Genomic DNA, 6000 nt, shown 5'->3' on the forward strand with positions numbered 1-6000 from the left:
TTCCCAGATGTTGACCTCCCCAATCGAGATTTGAAGGTGACTAGTAACAGTCCTCTGATTTCCACTCAGTCCCTCTCCCTCTCCCTTTACCCTTTCTTTCTCCATCTCTTTTTTCTCTCTCTGTCTTCCTCTCTCTTTATAAAAAGTTATGAAGGCAGAAGCATAGTAAAAAATGAATGGGTTTTGAGTTAGAAATTCTACTTAGTCTGAGATCCATTTCTACCTCTTCCATCACAACAGATTTGCTGATCATTGAGGACTGACTGCTGACTTACAGGAAAATAACCATTAATATTAGGAAAAGCCTAGAGAGAGGACAACCAACAAATCTCTAGTTGAGTAATTTAATCTAACCTGAAAATCTGTAGCAATCAGGCCTACAAGAATAACAAAAACTAATGCTCAGCATTTCTGTATCTGCTATAAAAAACCATCAAAGCACTCTCACATCTACTATCTCCTTATTTTCCCTCACTACAATCTTTAAGTGCTAGGCAACTAAGGCATTGAGAAGTTAAATGATCTGCCCAAGGTCACACAGCTAATTGATGACTCATATCTCAATGTTTTTTCTATTAAGCAGCAGGGAGGTAAGTTGAACATCCAATCATATAAAAGACTTAGCTCATACTATTACCTCAGTTGTCTATGTCTTTAAGGCATGAAATTAAGAAGTAACCAGATAAAGTAAGGTGAAAACTGCTACTGCTTTTGCTACAAAATGTGAGTAGGTAGGCTTTGCTGTAATTATAGAAAATAAATATCTGATTTAACTTCCTTATTTCTTTACTGTCTGGATATTTGGTAATATTTGATAGGACCACAAAGGCATAAAATGAAGAAAGAGGAAAGAAAAGAAAACATATAGATAAGTGTATAAACATTAGAATTTGCCACAATGATTCCAAAGGATCTCTCAGAGTTAAGGTAGATGCTGTCGATGAAAAGAGTCAAATTCTCTAAAACATTTGAAGAGATTTATTCTGAACCAAATAAGAGTGATCAATGGCCCCTGACATAGCCCTTAGGAGATACAGAAAACATGTGCCCAAAGTGGTCAGGCTACAACTTGGTTTTATACATTTTAGGGAGACATAAGGCATCAATTAATACATGTAAGATGTACATTGGTTTAGTCCAGAAAGGCAGGACAACTGGAAGCAGAGTGGGGGTGGGGGTGGAACGCTTCCAGTTCATAGGTGAATTCAAAGATTTTCTCGTTGGTACTTAGCTAAAAGAATTATCTAAAGACCTGTAATCAGAGAGGAATGTCCGGGGTATGAGAAGGGGTTGTGAAAACCAAGCTTTTATCATCCAGATGAAGTCTCCAGGTAGCAGGCTTCAAAAAGAATAAATTGTAAATGTTTCTTACCAGACTGAGAGAGTCCATCAGCCTAAGGTCTCTGTGTTGATGTTAATGCTGGTCAGCTGTGAGGCGTGTCTGACCCATCCCCCTGCAGTTCTGAACTACCAGTTGATTTCTAGGAGATTCTAGTATGCTGTCTTAATTAGAACTTTTCTATGTCTCAACTTTGGAATGCCCTTGGTGGACACGAAGGGTATGTTCAGGTGGTTAGGGGACTTAGAATTATATTGGTTTACAAGACATTAAGAGGACTTCAGGGTCCTGCCTTAAAAGGAACCTTAGACAGAAGGTGATAGTACAATGGAAGAACACAGAAGAAAGTGGGAACAGGTCACATTGCCATAGGCCTCAGTTCATATTTCTAACCCAAACCCCTAAGAGTAAAGAAGATAAGGTCTGCATCTTACCTGCTCCTTTGGAATCTCCTCCTTCTCATTATAGTAGGTTAGTTCCAGGGCTCCGTTTAACTTCAGGGTAGAACAAGAAAATTACCTCAGCCCATGCTGCTCACTCCTACCATGCCCCATTGTGAACCCCATAAAAGCTGAATATGGAGATTTCTCATCTTCCCAGTCTCTAGGGTCTACCCTCTCCTTTCAACTCCTACTATTCTCTCTATAGCTCAACTCCTTTTCAGCTCTGGTCTTGATTATTAGCTGGTTCTTTTTACTTCCTCCAGTCTCAGCCACTCAAATCATTGCTTGACACCATTTCAAAACTCACATTCCTGAAGCAGATAGTTGATCTCTATAACACCTTGCAAAATTATTTGAAAATTTCTCAACTAAATAAAGAATACGGTTGAAATTCCTCAACTTTATATGCAACTCTTACCCAGCTCTCCCTACACGTCCCTGCCCACTACCAATATTTATATATTCCACTGTGGCCAATTAAATTCACAAACCTGACTTGCATTTACTCATCTAACACTACGCTCACACTTTTCCCAGAGCCTAGTGTATCTTCCCACAAGTATCTACTTCTCTTCTTGTGGTCTATATTTCCCCTCTCACCTGAATTTCATCTTGATTTTAAAATATCCTATGCAGGTCTCCAAGACTTCTTAGCTTCAGGTGATAAGGCTTAGCTCAGCACTTTGGATATCCACATAAAAGTATCTTTAAACTTTTGTTAAATATATCTCCTTAAATTAGGAAACTTGATTTTTTTTATACACATACAAGACCAATAAATACTCTGTAATAAATATTCTGTTTCTAAGAGCCCTGTAACTAAGACTTTTCCATTTATTTGCCTGGGTGCTCTGGATGGTAAATCTTTTATCAAAAATAGAGTGATTTGTGGGTAAGACAAATTGCTCCATAATACTTTCACAATGAGAACTTATCCAAGTCAGATCTAGCCCCAAATATCAATTCCCTGTGCATTTGTATTCTGACGAATCTATCACAGTGACCTATTTTCATACCAGTGACTAAGTTAAGAATGTGATTGCTTTTGAAAGAAACTGACATAAAAATTCCAAGAATGGTGTTAGGAGAAATGAATAAATCAAACATGATTTTCTGCAAACACAGGTTCATAATATAAGCCTGCTAAAACATTTGTGTATTTTCAGAAAGGGAGGAGGTGTTTGATGTTATAAGTCCATTATGTCTGAATAAAAAATCACAGACCAGTTCAGTCTTTTTAATGACATTATGGGTGCTTACTGATTTTTTGCTAATGGTTACTGATCAAACAAAACTTAAAATATAAACGTTTGCTGAATCCTGTGAAAATCTCCTTTTCTCAAATACTTTCATTCCATTTATTTAACAGTTATATATGAAGAACCCATTCTGTGTGCTGAAGGAATTCAGAGTATGCCACCTCAAAATATTCCACTTTGACCTAAGGATTATTTCAAGCTGAAGGCAATTGAGAAAAAGCAGACAAAGAGCAAACTCTGTCCTCACCTTTTCTACAAGGAAGGGCAAGATGATTTTTAATTATAGGAGACAATTCTAGACTCTTAACCCAAAGATGTTCCAGAAGAATCTACATAACAAAATCTTATTAAAACAACCCTTATCTTCCATTAGTTTCCTCATATAGTTACAGTTTGCTACCCCTAAAAGCCTATTTTTCCTTGTCTTGTCCCTTCTCTACAAATTTACTGTTCTTTGTTAAAATGCTACATAAACCCAAGTTCCTATCACCCCTTTGAATTACACAATGTATGCATTAATGAACTTAGTTTGTTTTTCTCTTATGTCTTTTGTCAATTTAATTTACAGGGAATGAACCTAAGGAGGTAGAGAGGAAAAGGTTTCTTATCCCTTATTTACCGTTTCAAGGACTTAAAATATACACAATGCTTGTCTTCAAGGATCCTAGATTCTAGTGAAGAAGGACAATTAAACAGATCATTTTGATATAAAAATAATTTGGAAGTTAAAAAAAAAAAGGAAGCACAGACAGGCACAATGATGTGCATTTGTAGTCCCAGCTACTCCAGAGTCTGAGAAGAGAGGATCTCTGAACTCAGGAGTTCAGATCCACCCTGAGCAATACAGTGGAAACCTGATCTCAAAAATAATAGTAATGATAAGGAAAGAAAGTTCTTAAAATGCAGGCAATTAGACTTAGAACGACAAGAAAGTCAGTAGGCTAACACAGGATCATACAAATAGCTAGTCTTGACCCCTCCAGACTTTACGTTCCTACTTATTTATAGCAAAGGCAGAAAATAGGCCATTTTATTCATGGAAATAATGTAAATGACCTAAAAAAATCAACAGGATTAAAATCCAATAGTAAGACTACAGAAATATTTAATGTCATTAATTTATCTTTAGTGTTTGTTGTTCATTTATTTATACCTCTGACAAAAGCTTTTCACCAGCAATTTTGCACCAGGTTGGTAGGCAGTTATGGGAGATTCCTCGGAAAGTTATACAGGTTCCATACTGTAAGTTATTTAAAGTCTTGTAGAACTTCAAATCATTTTTTCATGACATTAGCATGTTTGAAAAAATGGGAACAATTTGATTTAGGTGGGTACCTGAATACAAATGTGAATCGCAGAATCTTAGGGTCAGTCACCTAGTTGAGAAGTACCCTTATGGTTAAAATATCTTTTTCTTTTTTGGAGGGGGGAGGGGGAGATGGAGTCTCACTCTGTCGCCCAGGCTGGAGTGCAGTGGTTCAATCTCGGCTCACTGCAGCCTCCATCTCCCGGGTTCAAGCAATTCTCTGCCTCAGCCTCCTGAATAGCTGGGATTACAGGTGCCTGCCACCATGCCCAGCTAATTTTTGTATTTTTACCAGAGACAGGGTTTCACTATCTTGGCCAGGCTAGTTTTGAACTCCTGACCTCATGATCTACCAGCCTAGGCCTCCCAAAGTGCTGGGATTACAGGCGTAAGCCACCACGCCTGACCTAAAATATCTCTTATAATAATTAATATTTGTATAGTACTTCATAAGAGTTGAAAACTCATAAGACTTAAATATTTTATTTCATTTTATCCCCAAAACAATATTGTGATATTGGTAAAGCAAATATTAACTCACAAAGGGGGAGAGTAAGATTCCAAAAGATAAAATTACAATTTTTTTTAAAAAGGAACAGAACTATGATATGAACTCAAACTCAAGATTTTAATCCAATATGTGTTCTATTACCACTCAATCCTTTAAAGGTCACACCTCTAAAATGAATATATCTCAGATCCTACCATCACCCAGATTCTCTCTCTCTCACACACACACAGCTTCAATCATGCACACAGAGTCAATTATACACAATTGCTAAAACATGAAATTCTGAATTGCAAGTCTTTGCAATGACTCCCACCTTAAAATACAATACATCATTTTATAAGGAAGCCTCCCTCCTTCTCAATCCTTGTCCGAAACCAGTCAATTAAACACCAGAGTCAAGATAACTTTTGAAATTCCAGGCAATTCTGAACTACCAGTTGATTTCCAGGAGATTCTACTATGCTGTCTTAGTTAGAGCCTTTCTATGTCTCACCTGAATTATCCCAGCTTATGCCTATGCAACGTACTCCAGCTGAAACCACTCAATCACAAGCACAGCTGAACTCAGTTGAAGCATTTTCTAAATTACACCACATTCTCTCCTGATTCCATCCCTTTGCACACACTTTCCTCTGCCTGCAATGCTATTCCCTTCCCTATATATCTGGTTTATTTAAAAGTTACCTCTTCAGTTGCTTTTGGGGACTTTGTCAAAAATTTTTACCAAGGCCAATGTCAGGAGGAGTATTTCCTAGATTGTCTTCTAGGATTTTTGAAGTCTTACATGTTTTTAAAGGCTTACATTTGAATCTCTTATTACCTTTGGATTAATGTTTGTATATTGTGAAAGGCGGGGGTCAAGCTTCAGTCTTCAGCATATGGCTATTCAGTTATCCCAGCACCATTTATTGAATAGGGAGTCCTTTCTCCATTGCTTGTTTTTGTTCACCTTGTCAAAGATCATACGATTGTAGGTGTATGGCTTTATTTCTGAGTTTTCTATCCTGTTCCGTTGGTCTATCTGTCTATTTTTGTACCAGTACCAAGGAATGGCAACAAAAACAAAAATAGTTAAGTGGGACTTATTAAACTAAAGAACTTCTGGACAGCAAAATAAACTGTCAACAGAGTAGACAGCCTAC

The sequence above is a fragment of the Mandrillus leucophaeus genome, unplaced genomic scaffold (genome assembly GCF_000951045.1).
Source record: "Mandrillus leucophaeus isolate KB7577 unplaced genomic scaffold, Mleu.le_1.0 Scaffold112, whole genome shotgun sequence".
Lineage (NCBI taxonomy): Eukaryota > Metazoa > Chordata > Mammalia > Primates > Cercopithecidae > Mandrillus > Mandrillus leucophaeus.